Raw genomic sequence first — 17,247 nt, forward strand, 5'->3', positions numbered from 1 at the left:
GCATGAGAATAGTTAAAATTCAATATAAACATTCATTGGAATTATTGATAGGCTAAATATTGCAAAGGTTACATTTCCATAAGTCTCAAAATAAAATACAAATAGTTACAAACTCAAAATGTGATAGCAATGCAATGCTTTTTAATACAAACTGCTCAATGTCCGTACATCCATACATATAGGTACAAAATACATCCAAAGGAATCACAAGGGTATACCTAATGTAAATACCCATAAACAATACCAAAATGTTGCTTCCAAGTCTCTTACTCGGCAGCCTTCTCCTTTCCCTTACCTGCGACAGCATAAAGAAGCTATCGCTGAGTATATCACTCAGTGGTGCACAACAAAAATTTCAAAACTTAAGGTAAAATACAATTTGTCAAAGCATAATAAATCACATCCTTCTTAAGCATGAAAACATCACAATAGTTCTAAGTTCATAAGAGCCATTTATTAGAATAACATTTCAAATGAGAAATCACACTTCATAAATCACAATTCACAAAGCTTTAGTGTTGCCAACATCAACACACAGTTCAGGCCATGATAAAAAATTTCACGATCAGCACCGTGTTATACACCATGACAAAGCAATCTCAACCTCACTAACCGTTATTAATGAGGGAAGGTGTAAAACCCCTATGTTCGATAGTGCATTCTATTGCTCCGGTGACCAGTGTCTATCCAGACAGCTAGAATGCCTAGAACTATATTTAAATATTAGTGAGGAGGCATAGAATAATGAAATACAAGAAAAGAAAATACAAGAAAAATAAAGGAAAAATAATAGCAATGAAATGTAACCAAGTTAAATAAGCTGAGAACCCTAGCGATGGGTGACCGCACCGGGAAGTTGCGGCGTGGACCGTTGACTAGCCCTGGACCACGGAGAACCCTGAAAAATATTTTTAAGACATAATTAAAGACCTATTGAAGTATAAATACCATTAGAAATATATAAAAAAAATTAATTAATTAGTACAAAGAAAAACGAAAAATCGAGAAACGACAAAACTCGGTGTTACCGAAAAATCGGGAATGCAACCCGAACAGGGGCATTGTGGTCATTTGACACCCCGAGTAGTCTTTTGACCTAAATGTCCATTAAAAATAAATGATATTACACTTGGAAAATGTCATGAAAAATTAAATTGGTGGTACATAGTTTAAATAGCAAAAGATAGGAGTTAAATGTGGAATTTGGAAATTTTAGAATAAAGAAACATTAAATCTTCACATAGTGCTCCACTAACTCACTTAAGTGGACCACTAAACCTTTATTTTGGACAGATTGCTCATCTTCTTCAACATAGCAAAAACCAGCCGAAAATGGAAGAAAGGAAATCCTCCATGGCCGAATTCATGCAAGCTCCCATTTCCCATGATCCAAGCCATTTTTCCACTTGCTCCCTTCACTAAAGTTGTTCTACACAACTTGGGTAGTAGATAGGCAGCAAGAAAATCAAGTTTTGGTGAGGTTTTAAAGAGTTTCAAAAGTGGTAAGTATGTATTTTTGATGCTTGTTTCATTAAACTTTGTAAGGATGTTATGGGTAGTTGAATTGTGGAAGGATTTTTGAGGTTTGATGAGTTAAGGGAGAGGTATATTTTTGGTAGCCATGGAACTTCAATGAGAGCAGTTTATCCTTGCATGTAAATGGTAGATTAAAGTGTTGATGTAAGTGTTTATATGAGTAGGAATAAATTGGATAATTTATACTAAATGTATATGTGAAAGTACACTTGATTTTGGAAGCTTGGAAAGCTAATTGAAGAAAATTACAATCGGCAATTTGAAGTGTGGACCAAAATATGTTGTTTCATAGTTTGGTTTATGGAATTATATTGTTGAATTATGGTGCTTGTTATGGCAGCATGTATATGTGTATAGAGGTTTGAATATGGACATGTAAATGAGCTTGTCATGTGGTTAAATTGTTTGTAATTTGGACTTGGAAAATTCTGTACTATAATGTGCATATTAAATGTGATTACAAGCTGCCAAAATGATCAAAAATGTGTTGTGAAATGTGTTAATGGTAAGGTACAAAACAGAAATGACATGGAAGAGTAAACTTGGTAGGCATAAGATGTGTATTTGATGAGTGATGAATAATGAACAATAGGGCAGTGTATGTTTTGGCTTAGAACATTAAGTGTGTGACTCCAATTGGTATAAGACCAATTGGAGGTGAAACTAGGCACAAAATGTGCCAACTCTCATGAAGGAAGCTTACCAAAATTCTGCTTGGAAGGTAACTTGAAAAATGACCAAATCCAGATTAGTGCATTGAAAGCCTGAAAATTGACCATTTGGGCAGCAATTAGTATTTTGGCAATAACTCACTCAAAACAGGTCCAATTGACCTGACATTTTTACCATGAATAGTTGAGACATATACCTACAACTCTTATGAAGACACCAACACCCAGAAATGACCATAAGCAAGTCAACTAGCTTGCACAATTTGAGGTCCAAAAACTGGCCGAACCAAAAGTGACCCAAAAATGACCTAAAGTTACCATTTTGGTATATTCAGTCCAGCAATAGTAAAATGGCCATAACTTGGTCTAGTAAACTCAGAATGACCTGAAATTTTGCCCCGCGTGCAATAAGACATAGACCTACAAGTTTCTAGTTTTGACCGAAACTCGAAAACCGAGGAAACTAGGTCATCCGACTTGGTCAAATTGGTATACCGAAATCCGATAAATTACAATAAAACGCAATATACATAGAAATGAATTTGGTAACATATACCAACACTAAAAGGCTATTAAATGTGACATATTGGTAACATTAGAATTGACTCACTTAGAGTGCATCAAGGGTCAATATTATAGGTTAACTAATGAAATGAATTGAAGGGAATAGTAGCAAGAAAATTTAAATATTGGATTTTATTGTTAGAAACAAATTCATTGAGTACTGAAACACTTTAAATTGTGTGTTTCAGTTGAAAAGGATATTGAGAAGCATAAGGAACACTGAGTCAGGGCCAAGAGGCATATATCAGAGGTTTGCACACAATAGTAATTTCTTTTGAATTTTTCAATTGAAATAAATTATGATTATTTGTATGTTATTATTTTAAATTGTGTTTGTGCACAATAATTTTGATTTCTTATTTTATAATTAAAAATTTATTTGAACATTATAGTTTTAAATTGTGTCTGTGCACAATACTTTTTATATTCACTGCTTTTACTAGAAAATTTATTTGGAGAAATGAGTTATGAATAATTTTTTATTGTCTTGGCTTTGAGAATCTTATTTGGAAATTATTGTGTTGCCTACTTTGCAAATGGAAATTTTGAGATAAAATGTGATTTGGGAATTGTATGAAATATTGTGATTTGGAATTGTTTTGATTCACACTTAGCATGACACTATTATTATATTCCTCCCTCTTTGACTTATCAGTCTGGGGTGAGTGTGATTATGTTCCTCCCTCTTTGACTTGCCAGTCTAAGGTGAGTGTGGATGAGTACTCATTATTTAGCTAGCTTCCTCCCTCATTGATTTCGATTATTGGGGTGAGTGTGTCTTGTCGTGGTGTACAACACGGCATGTGCGAAAAAATTGTGTCATGGCCTAAATTGTGTTATTGATTGGCAACACTGTATTATTCAATTATTTGATCAAATTGTGTTATTGATGGACAAAACTGTATTATTCAGTTATTTGATCAAATTGTGTTATTGATTGGCAAAACTGTGTTACTCAGTTATTTGATCAAATTTGTGTTATATGAACTTTGTAAATTGTGAATTATTTGATTTGTAAATTGTCAATAAAAGATTTATATATCGCATTTCAAATTGTTATTGTGCACCACTGAGTAAATTTTACTCAGCGATAGCTTTTCATTGCTGTCGCAGGTAGACAAACTGACAGGGCAGCAGACTAGGCTGCTAATGCTATATTGAGAGTTCATCGAGTATATTGAGTATACCATATTTTTTGCATTTTGTATTGTAATGTATGTTCACTGTATGTATATATTATTCTTGGTTTTGAGCAGTTGCAAATTAAAATTGTACATTAAAGTTGTAAACTAAATTTGTAAATTATTTTGGTTTGTAAATATTGTGATATATTTCTTATATCTTAGCCTTTGAAAATACTGAAAAATTACTGTGGATTTGAGTTGACAAATGTTGAGAAATTTATTGTGTTGAACAAATTGTTGGAGTTTGGGATTGAGGAATTATATATTTAAAGTGCTTTTTACAGATTTTTGAAAGAACTGTTTTATTCAAAATATAGATGGCACTCTGCCAAAATTTTTACAGAAATTATTAATACTTCAAATGTGTTATTTGGTTTCACTTCAGTTAAAATTTTTTTTTTAACACCTGTCAATAGTGCTCACCACTGTAAAAAGAAGTAAGAAAAGTTTTAAAATCTCTTGTAGTGTATTTAATGTATTATCAGTGGACGAAGTTGGTAATTCATTAGGTACACTACGGGATCATGTTATGCCTTACGGAGGGGTAGGGTGTGACATGTTTTAGTGGTATCAGAGCAAAGTTTTTAAATTCTGTTTTCACCTATAATTTGAATATTCTTTCTTCATAGTACAACTGCTCAATGTCATTATTTGATACATACAATATATTACATTATAAATATGCACTAACGGGAGGAAATCTCCTCGTGTTATTTGTTTAGGAGGTCTAAGATCCTCAAATTGACTATGGAAGAGGATGATCGTTCAGTCGATCAATCGATAGAGGCTGAGGTACAAGGGGATGCCCCAGCCCTACACAATGTCAGTGGATCAGCCGCACCAGTCCCCTCAGTACTGCAGTTCCCTGCTCAGTTCGCTCAGCAGATGGCTACAATGTTCCAACAGATGGCTGGTAACATACCTATTCAAGTCCCACTACAGACACCAGTGGTACAATCACAGTCTTCTGCTAGGCAGTATGACAAATTAATGAAATATGGGGCTACAGAGTTCAAGGGGACAGTAGATCCTCTAGAGGCAGAACAGTGGTTAGAAAGATTGAATAGGGTGTTTAAGAAGCTACATTGTACAGAGGAGCTCAAATTTGAATATTCAGTGTCTCTGCTACAGGGGGTGCATATGACTGGTGGAAAACCATTTCCCATAGTCTGGTAGAACCTTAAGTGCTAACATGGAATAATTTTCTATAAGAGTTCAGATAAAAATATATCCCTGATGCTTATGTGGACCAGAAGCTGCAAGAGTTCCTAAGTCTAAAATAGGGGAGTAGATCAGTGGCTGAATATGAAAGGGAATTTTCCCGCCTAAGCCATTATGCAGTAAGTCTACTTTCTACCAGTAGGGAGAGATGTAAGAGGTTTGAAACTGGCTTGAATTAGTATCAGATTACAAGTGGTCAAATTCAAACATAACAACTTCTCTGAGCTTATTTCTCAAGCACTAGAATTATAAAGAATTGAATCTGAAGCGGCCCCTGAGAAAAAGAAATTAGAGAAGACAGAAAAAGAGGGAAAGTCAGTAGAACAGAGTTCCAGTGGTCCTACTGGAAAGAGAAAAAACTTTGGGGGACACAACAGAGGTGGTAAGAAGTCCGGTAGAGATAGATCTTCTGGACAGAAACCACCCCGATCGGATCAGCAAACTCAGCAGAAACCCAAAAATATGCTGTCAGATCGACTTTGTGAAACTTGTGATAAACCACATAGTGGGGTATGTTATAGAGCCATAGGAGCATGTTTTAATTGTGGAGAGACTGGTCATTTTGCTAGGGATTGTGTAAATCCATGTCGTTCTGGATCATTTACTACACCAAAGGGATCAACCCAAGTTTCTACCTCAAAGAGTTCACCATCAGTTAGTAGAGGCAGAGGTAGAGGTAGGGGTAGTACACCTAGAAGTCAGAGTACTGTGAATCAGCCAAAACAGGGTGATGCTTCAGCTGGAGTATATGCTATACAGCAGAGAGAAGAGATTGAGACTTTGACATTGTTGCTGGTACTTTCTCAATTAGTAACTAAGATATATATATGTATTGTTTGACCTGGAGTCTACATACTTTTATGTTAGTGTTAGAACTATATGTTCTGTTGTTATTCCTTTACAGGGGAATAAATTTTGATGCATTAGTGATTAGTCCTTTAAGATAAGGATTGTGATAATAAGTGAAATTAGTTTTGAAAGAGTTTATCGGCGAAAAGTATTTTCTAACACACCATAAATTATAAAGCTAAATGGCAAGCCTACTTAATGTAAGGCAAGAGGACGTAAAAGTAAGTTACAGTAATAGAATTGCTCTAGATGAGGGCAAGGATGTTACTGTTAGTAATTGTTAATGGATATTGTAATCAGAATAAGATTCGAATATCAGTAAATTCGAAAAGGATAAAATATAGGAAAATTTGATCTATTGGGATGTATCGTAATAACTATGCAATGTTCTTGATATTTATACTGTAAGCTGCAGATTACAGTACTGACTTGAGATTATTGTGTAGAGCTACGTACTACTCGATAGTACACCAAGATGAGAATAGTTGCCAACGGCATCTGTTTTGGTATAGTTATGCCAGGACAGAATTTAATTGTTGGAAATAAGTTTGAAAATCCTACTTAGGGATTTGAAACTCAAAAGTTAGAAAATCAAAAGGTTATAGTTTAGTACAAAAGGAAGTAAGTTATAGAATATTAATAGATAAAAAGAATTGTGGAAGTAAAAATTTAAACAGTTGGTTCAGATATAACAAAGAAATATTACGAATGTGAGGAAGACTATTGACTAGAATGGTCAGAGGACCAATGACTAGATAAATCATTCTAACATGACCTTAAGGGTCATTCAAGAAGGAACATGAACCGAAATATTAGACAACACAATAGTAAGAGAAGATTAGTGTTATACAAAAAAATTAAATGTTGTATTAGATTGTTAAAAGTCTTATACAAATTCAAGGGAAAGAAGATTATACGATCATATAGAAAGGAGAAAATAAACGTATAACTATTGTAAGACAGCTATTAAGTAAAATTTCGCGGATGAAATTTATTTTAAGAGGGGGAGAATTGTAACACCTCTATGTTCGGTAGTGTGTTCTACTGCTTCGGTGACCAGTGTCTGTCCGGACAGCTAGAATGCCTAGAACTATATTTAAATATTAGTGAGGAGGCATAGAATAATGAAATACAAGAAAAGAAAATACAAGAAAAATAAATGAAAGATAATAGCAATGAAATGTAACCAAGTTAAACGAGCCGAGAACCCTAGCGATGAGTGACCACACCGGGAAGTTGCGGTGTGGACCGTTGACTAGCCCTGGACCGTGGGGAACCCTGAAAAATATTTTTAAGACATAATTAAAGACCTATTGAAGTATAAATATCATTAGAAATATCGAAAAAAAATTAATTAATTAGTACAAAGAAAAACGGGAAATCGAGAAAATGACAAAACTCGGTGTTACCGAAAAATCGGGAATGCAACCCGAACAGGGGCATTGTGGTCATTTGACACCCCGAGTAGTCTTTTGACCTAAATTTCCATTAAAAATAAATGATATTACACTTGGAAAATGTCATGAAAAATTAAATTGGTGTTACATAGTTTAAATAGCAAAAGATAGGAGTTAAATGTGGAATTTGGAAATTTTAGAATAAAGAAACATTAAATCTTTACATAGTGCTCCACTAACTCACTTAAGTGGACCACTAAACCTTCATTTTGGACAGATTTCTCATCTTCTTCAACATAGCAAAAACCAGCCGAAATGGAAGAAAGGAAATCCTCCATGGCCGAATTCATGCAAGCTCCCATTTCCCATGATCCAAGCCATTTTTCCACTTGCTCCCTTCACTAAAGTTGTTCTACACAACTTGGGCAGTAGATAGGCAGCAAGAAAATCAAGTTTTGGTGAGGTTTTGAAGAGTTTCAAAAGTGGTAAGTATGTATTTTTGATGCTTGTTTCATTAAACTTTGTATGGATGTTATGGGTAGTTGAATTGTGGAAGGATTTTTGAGGTTTGATGAGTTAAGGGAGAGGTATATTTTTGGCAGCCATGGAACTTCAATGAGAGCAGTTTATCCTTGCATGTAAATGGTAGATTAAAGTGTTGATGTAAGTGTTTATATGAGTAGGAATAAATTGGATAATGTATACTAAATGTATATGTGAAAGTACACTTGATTTTGGAAGCTTGGAAAGCTAATTGAAGAAAATTACAATCGGCAATTTGAAGTGTGGACCAAAATATGTTGTTTCATAGTTTGGTTTATGGAATTATATTGTTGAATTATGGTGCTTGTTATGGCAGCATGTATATGTGTATAGAGGTTTGAATATAGACATGTAAATGAGCTTGTCATGTGGTTAAATTGTTTGTAATTTGGACTTAGAAAATTTTGTACTATAATGTGCATATTGAATGTGATTACAAGTTGCCAAAATGACCAAAAATGTGTTGTGAAATGTGTTAATGGTAAGGTACAAAACAGAAATGACATGGAAGAGTTAACTTGGTAGGCATAGGATGTGTATTTGATGAGTGATGAACAATGAACAATAGGGCAGTGTATGTTTTGGCTTAGAACCTTAAGTGTGTGACTCCAATTGGTATGAGACCAATTGGAGGTGAAACTAGGCACAAAATGTGCCAACTTTCATGAAGGAAGCTTACCAAAATTCTGCTTGGAAGGTAACCTGAAAAATGACCAAATCCGGATTAGTGCATTGAAAGCCTGAAAATTGACCATTTGGGCAGCAGTTAGTGTTTTGGCCATAACTCACTCAAAACAGGTCTAATTGACCTAAAATTTTTACCATGAATATTTGAGACATATACCTACAACTCTTATGAAGACACCAACACCCAGAAATGACCATAAGCAAGTCAAATAGCTTACACAATTTTAGGTCCAAAAACTGGCCGAACCAAAAGTTACCCAAAAATGACCTAAAGTTACCATTTTGGTACATTCTGTCCAGCAATAGTAAAATGACCATAACTTGGTCTAGTAAACTCAGAATAACCTGAAATTTTGCCCCGCGTGCAATAATACATAGACCTACAAGTTTGTAGTTTTGACCGAAACCTAAAAACCGAGGAAACTAGGTCATCCGGCTAGGTTAAATTGGTACACCGAAATTCGACAAATTACAATAAAACGCAATATACATGGAAATGAATTTGGTAATATGTACCAACACTAAAAGGCTATTAAATGTGACATATTGGTAACATTAGAATTGACTCACTTAGAGTGCATCAAGGGTCAATATTATAGCTTGACTAATGAAATGAATTGAAGGGAATAGTAGCAAGAAAATTTAAATATTGGATTTTATTGTTAGAAACAAATTCATTGAGTACTGAAACACTTTAAATTGTGTGTTTCAGTTGAAAAGGATATTAAGAAGCATAAGGAACACTGAGTCAGGGCCAAGAGGCATATATCAGAGGCTTGCGCACAATAGTTATTTCTTTTGAATTTTTCAATTGAAATAAATTATGATTATTTGTATGTTATTGTTTTAAATTGTGTTTGTGCAAAATAATTTTGATTTCTTATTTTCTAATTAAAAATTTATTTGAACATTATAGTTTTAAATTGTGTCTGTGCACAATATTTTTTATATTCACTGCTTTTACTAGAAAATTTATTTGGAGAAATGAGTTATGAATAATTTTTGATTGTTTTGGCTTTGAGAATCTTATTTGGAAATTATTGTGTTGCCTACTTTGCAAATGGAAAATTTGAGATAAAATGTGATTTGAAAATTGTATGAAATATTGTGATTTGGAATTGTTTTGATTCACACTTGGCATGACACTGGTATTATATTCCTCCCTCTTTGACTTATCAGTCTGGGGTGAGTGTGATTATGTTCCACCCTCTTTGACTTGCCAGTCTGAGGTGAGTGTGGATGAGTACTCATTATTTAGCTAGCTTCCTCCCTCATTGATTTCGATTATTGGGGTGAGTGTGTCTTGTCGTGGTGTACAACACGGCATGTGTGAAAAAATTGTGTCATGGCCTAAATTGTGTTATTGATTGGCAACACTGTATTATTCAATTATTTGATCAAATTGTGTTATTGATGGGCAAAACTGTGTTATTCAGTTATTTGATCAAATTGTGTTATTGATTGGCAAAACTGTGTTACTCATTTATTTGATCAAATTTGTGTTATATGAACTTTGTAAATTATAAATTATTTGATTTGTGAATTGTCATTAAAAGATTTATATATCACATTTCAAATTGTTATTGTGCAATACTGAGTAAATTTTACTCAGCGATAGCTTTTTATTACTGTCGCAGGTAGACAGACTGACAGGGCAGCAGACTAGGCTGCTAATGCTATATTGAGAGTTCATCGGGTATATTGAGTATACCATATTTTTTGCATTTTGTATTGTAATGTATGTTCACTGTATGTATCTATTGTTATTGGTTTTGAGCAGTTGTAAATTAAAATTGTACATTAAAGTTGTAAACTAAATTTGTAAATTATTTTGGTTTATAAATATTGTGATATATTTCTTATATCTTAGCCTTTGAAAATACTGAAAAATTACTGTGAATTTGAGTTGATAAATGTTGAGAAATTTATTGTGTTGAACAAATTGTTGGAGTTTGGGATTGAGGAATTATATATATTTTTTACAGATTTTTGAAGAACTGTTTTATTCAAAATATAGATGGCACTCTGCCAAAATTTTTACAGAAATTATTAATACTTCAAATGTGTTATTTGGTTTCACTTTAGTTAATTTTTTTTTTAACACCTGTCAATAGTGCTCACCACTGTAAAAAGAAGTATGAAAAGTTTTAAAATCCCTTGTAGTGTATTTAATGGGTTATCAGTAGACGAAGTTGGTAATTCATTAGGTATACTACGGGATCATGTTATGCCTTATGGAGGGGTAGGGTGTGACAGAAGGGTTAGGTAGCTAATGAGTACTCTCGTAGTCTTACCCCATTAACCGTTATTAATGGGAGACATAATCAATATCAATTATCAACCCCAAGTAGCCATTACTACTGGAGAGTTCCGAAAGGGACTCTCATACTAACTGTGGTTTCAAAACAGTTTCCAAAAATTTCCCACTCAACAATCACATTTAAATTCATCATAATATACATATAAAGGTGGCAACACCCAAATTTCTTAAATGCAAGAGAAAAAATATATTTCAGTCAAAGTAAACTTATTCAAAGCAAAATCATTCAAATAAACATATTCCAAACAATTTACAAGTTTAAAAACGAAGAAAATGTTAGTTGTGCACAAACCTTCAATAATTCTCCTTCCTTGTTACCTATTTCTCCTTATCCGTTCTAACTTCTTTTTCTACTGAAAATACACAAATAGAATACCTCAATACTAATCTCAATTGCTGCCAAGAACTCATTACATGAATATCTAATGTATCCCAAGTTAGCTTTGCAAATTTTAGAAAGTTTTGGCTTTGGACAGCTTGGTGCCCCAATCTTTGAACCCAATTTTTACCTAGTTTCGATCAGAATTTAGTGAGATGTTCTTCATTAAATTTGTTCATCTGGGTCTTAACTTTGTTTTCCTTTTTGAATCGCCTAATTCAAAGCTGTGTAGCTCAAGTTATGACCAAAACACGGTTACTATTTACATTACTGTTCACCCTACAGTTTCAGTTCTGGCAGATTTAATGATCCAATTTCGTTCAGTAATTTGATCAAGTTAAGTCCATAATTTGGTCTAATGTTCTTCATACGAAATGTTCTACTATGTCTTAGGTTTCCATTGGTTCAAGAATTTCCTAAATTGAAGTTTTCTAGAGAGAGTTATGGCCATGCAAATTTACTGTTCATATGGTAAATTTGCAGATTTCCAGATTTTTACAGATTTGGTGATCCAACTTTGCTTAGCAATTTGATTGGGTTAAGTCCATAATTTGGCCTTAAGTTCTTCATATGAAATGTTCTACTATATTTTAAGTTTCTATCGGTTTAAGAATCACCTAAATCGGAGTTTTCTAGAGAGAGTTATGGCCATGCAAAGTTTACTATTCACGTGCCTAATTCTGCAGGTTCCAGAATTTTGTCTCCAAGTTCAAGCCAAGTTTTAGGCAATTTCTGGGCAGTTTCTGGGTTGGGTCTCTTCATGAAAATTCTAGCCCTATGTCTTAAGTTTCATTTCCAATTGGTTTCACACCAATTGGAGTTGTGTAGCTCAATTTATGGGCTGTTAAACACACTGAACTCAGTGTGCAAATTCTGCCCTTGGTTCAAATTTTCATTTCTTTAATTATTCCCACTAACCAACCTTAATTCACATTTAATTCACCCAAAATGACTATAATTTAGCATTGACACATCAATGGAACTTCCTAGCACAAACTCCATAATTTTCAAACACCAAAGTTTGCAATTTTCCCTAATCCTACCATTTCATTACTTCCATTCATCAACCCAATGTCAATTCAAACTAAATAAACCTCAAATGATCATAATTTAACACTACACACACCAATTTCACTCTCTAGCACTAAAGCTCCAATTTTCCCATGAACCCTAATCTCCTATAATTAAATTTATACACATTTCATGCAATTTCTTTGCCCCAATCATGTATACTACTTCAACTAAGCTTAATCTCATCATCAATTTCATTCAAAGACATCAAACCCTAATTTTTCTCCAATTTGGCCAAAACTCTAGTTTAAATTCCATACATGTTTCCTTTTAATTTCTCATGAATTTTCATCATAAGTTAACTTCATTCAAAGCTTATACAACTAATCTAACATGAAAAGAAACTTACCTCAAGTTGATTTCTTTCCAACTTCAATTTTTCTTTCAATTTCTCTTGCTCTACTTGCTCCAATGCCTCAATCAAAGTTCTCCTTGATATTTTCTTTTAGTGGGTTATGGGATTTATAAAGGGAATTCAAGTGAATCAAGACTTGAAAGCAAAAACAATGGTGGAAGAAGATAGGAGAAGAAGAGAAAAGAAGAGAGAGGTAGAGGGAAGATGGGTGGCGGCATGGAAGAAGGGAAAGAAGGAGACTTATCTTCTTTTATACTTATTTATTCCTTTTTAATTAATAATTAAGTTTAATTGTCAAAAGCCCATAAGTCATTAATTTTAATTTTGTCATAATGAAAATGAAAATTTAAGTTTTCATTTCTTAAATTTCTCCTTACACATTTTTACTTAAATTTTTCCTCAAAAATTTATTCATAATTCAATTTATTATTTTCATTTACTTAAATTGACATTTTGGTAAAAAATCAACTCTTAAAGTGAATTGACTAAAATGCCTCTTATCGGGTCATAATCCCTCTTTTACAATATACCCGGTGAGTCCTTATATTTTTGGGTCACTTGAATTTTTATTACGTCTATCTCAATTAATTTTCATTTATTTTTGATCCTCACGGTGTCTTTGAATAGTGCTAGTCACGGACCAAAAATGGTACTATTCATAACTCGGAGGTTCGGGGTGTTACAAATACCAACAAAAATAAAATGCAAAATGTGGTATCTTGGTGAACTTAGGTTCAACAAATCTATTATGTATTAAAAAGTCAACTTTTATGTGGGAATAGTTAAGTGAATAGTAACCTCAATGAAATGAATGCAAAGGACAAAAACTTAAATTGCTAATGATACTTCACTTAAATGATTTAAGGTTTGTTTAAATCATGTGATTAGTTTGATGGGATTTGTAGGCTCATCACAAATAGAACTTAGGAGAAATAGTTGATATAATTTGAAATGTGAATTGTAAATTACTATAAATGAAATATTAAAGGTATAAATGATGTGTAAATAATATTTGGGGACTTTCCCTTTTTTATTGAATAAAAATGAAAATTTACTTGAATCTAGGTACATGTGATTGGGGTGATAGATTAGAGATGAAATTATAAATGAACTATACAAATGAAATTTATGAACACATGCATTAGATAAAAATGAATTTGGACATTGTATTCCCACTAGGAAATAAAATAAAACCTATTGACACTTAATGGTACATGAGAATTGTAACACCCTCACTGTAACAATTCCGTACATTCTACTGTTTTGGTGACCGGTGTCGGTCCGAATAGCTAGAATGTCTGGAAAAATATTTAGACTAGAGTAAGGAGTCATAAATAACTCAAATAGTAATAAGAAAAATTTAGGAAAAATTTTAGAAATAAAATACAACCAAGTTAAATTAGCCGGTGCCCTAGCGATGGGTAATCCAGTGGGAAGTTACGGTCTTCGCAGCTAGGAGCCCTAAACCCGAGAGAAAATTCATAAAAATAATTTTTGAGACTCCAGAGAAGAGTCATTGAAGTTTCGATAGCATTAGAATGCCAAGAAAAGGCTTAGAAAATTTTTTCGATTGGTACAGACGATTTTGGCTAAATAAGCCAAACGGAGGACATTTTGGTCATTTCGTCTTCAGAGATGATTTTTGGCTGATTTGTCCAATTAAGTAAATAATTATTATGATCTAAAATGTGAATAAATATTGCTAAAAATTTATTTGAAAATGAGTAGAAAAGAAAAGAAAAAAAATGAAGAAAATTGGAATTATGACATCATGATGATGTCATTTAAAGTCTGCACACCAATCACCATTCAACAAATATATTTAAAACACATAAAAGAGGGTTAAAAAACCACCAAAAAATCTGCTTCTTCATTTCTTTCCTTCCATGGCCGGAATTTGTTTTTCTCTCCTCCATTTTCTTCATTTTTCAAGCTTAATTCCCTTGATAAATGTCCATAAAAACCCTAATCCCCAAAACAAAAACTTAATTCTAGACCTTGCCTAAGAGATTTGAAGCAAAAGGGAGAGGAGAAAGTGGAGTTGGCAAACTTGAGAATTTCTTCAATGGAGGTTAGTGCATATTAACCTTTAAATCTTGTTTATTCCTTGAAAGTTAGCTTAAATATGAGCAAATGATTAAGAGATTGAAAGAAATCATGTATAAAAGTGAGAGGTAAAATTTGGGCAGCAACCATAAGAGGAGGAATTGATGTGTTTTGTTGAATTAAAACTTGAATACAAGCTTAGATAAGGATACATATATGATTGATAACCTTGGTTGGTATGAATTTACATGAGAGTTGATTTTGGAAATTGGAGTTAGGGTTTGGGGCACAAATTTGAGATTTGCTCATGTAGTGGTGAAAGAAAGTTCTAATGGTCAATTAGTGACCATTTGGTTGTGTTTGAGTAGGAAATGAAGTGAATTGTGCCATGGGAATTAAGGTTAGAGGTGCTGCCATGAGTGACCTGTAGGGCTGGATATGAGTCCAACAAGGTTGGGCAGCTTTAACTTGAGTTTTGTAGGTTCAATTGGTGCAAGGTCAATTGGACATGAAATGAGACACATAAGGCACAACTTTGATGAAGGAACCCTGTCCAGAAACCAAATATAGGATGCCCTAAAAATTGACCAAATCTGGGTAACACACATTTTGCCTGGGCAAAATGACCAAATGAACAATATTCATTCATTTGGTCATAACTCACTGTAGAAATGTCCAATTAACCTGAAATTTATATCAATAGAAAGCTTAGACAATTTAGGACAACTTTCATGAAGGACACAACTCCAAATTTTGATTAGAACTTAATGAAATTGCCCACCAAACTCAGGACACCAAAACTGCCAGAATGGATTCTGCCCAGAAATTCTGGGTACTGCCCTATCCGGCCAGTTATGGTATTTAGGCCATAACTTGAGCTACAAAACTCCAATTGGAGTGATTTAAAAAGGGAATTAAAGAAAACACAATATGGAACAACTTTGATGAAGAAAAGTTAGCCCAGTTTCCACTGTAGAATTGTCTAATAGAACAGTAAACTTAGGTAATAAAAACTAAAAATTTAGAAATGCATCTAGTTGACTTTAAATTGCAATTGATAATTAATACTAACAAATGTAAAACTCAAAATGTGGGATCTTGGTGTAATTAGAATTAACATATCCATTAAGTATGAAAAAGTCAACATTTTGGTTGACTAGTAAGGTGAATAGTAATCAAAATGGTTAGCAAATTAAGATGAAGACCTAGAATCAATTCTTTCTAAGCTTAAATGCTTAGAATTGTATGACAAATAGGGGCTAAGCATCTTAATCAAAATTGATAGAGGGAAATTAAGGCTATAAATTTGAAATCCATGAAATGTTAATGGATTATTTGAAATATTAAAAGTAAGTCACCTAATTAATGTGAATAGGTAGTTAGGGCTTATATGTCCATCACAAATAGAATTCATAAATATTAGTAATTCAACTTGAAATATAAAATTTGTAATTACTTAAGTAGATTTTTGAATGTATAAATGAGAAAGGACAAGAAAAAGTATTTTGAGTACAATGGTACATGAACACCATTATTGTGAATTGAGATCCAAAATGAATGATGTAAGGATATAATGAATAAATATATAAATTATGATGAAGGTAAAATGGTACATGAACTCTATTGTTTTGAATTGAGATCCAAAATGAATGATGTAAGGAATGTATGAATTGTGATGAATGTATAAACTATACAAAATTGTGATTTAGAAATTTATACTTCTGCTAAGAACAAAATTAAAACGTTATAAATTATAATTGGAACTTATAATGAAATAATGAAATAAGAAGATATATTAATATTTAATGGTACTTATGTACCCATGTATTGCCTAGACACGTGTGTCAGATTGGATAGATTGGCATGCTAATAGGGTATTGTTTTAGCAGTACTGCGAAAGGCTTTATGCCTATATTCATGGCTTTATGCCCGCACTCATGGCTATATGTCCGCACTCATGGCTTTTATGCCCAATTATGTTTTATCATGGCTTTTTAGCTATTCTGATTGCATACGTGGTTGACGTTCCGCCTCCCATGGTATGACGGCCCGAGGCATCGCGGTGTCTAATGTCAACGACCCGTTATCCAGTTTAGTCAGCCTGTCATAGGTTACTTGGGTAGTGAAATTTGTTAAGAATAATGTGAATTAAATGAATGAATAAGAAAGAAACTAGAATTAGTTTTAAAATTTTATTTATTATGAAATGATTTAAACACCTAGGAAATGTTGAGTGAAAGGATAAAAAGATTAGCAAAATAGATATCATTTAAATAAATAATTACAACTGTATCTTCTGAAATAATATGAATAGAAATGTAATATACTAATATATTTCGTATTTTGTATATCACTACAGTAAATTTAGGAAACAAGCGATTCCAAAGAACAAAATAATATGACAAAAGATAATTAATATTAGGA

Source organism: Hevea brasiliensis, chromosome 13 (genome assembly GCF_030052815.1).
Source record: "Hevea brasiliensis isolate MT/VB/25A 57/8 chromosome 13, ASM3005281v1, whole genome shotgun sequence".
NCBI lineage: Eukaryota > Viridiplantae > Streptophyta > Magnoliopsida > Malpighiales > Euphorbiaceae > Hevea > Hevea brasiliensis.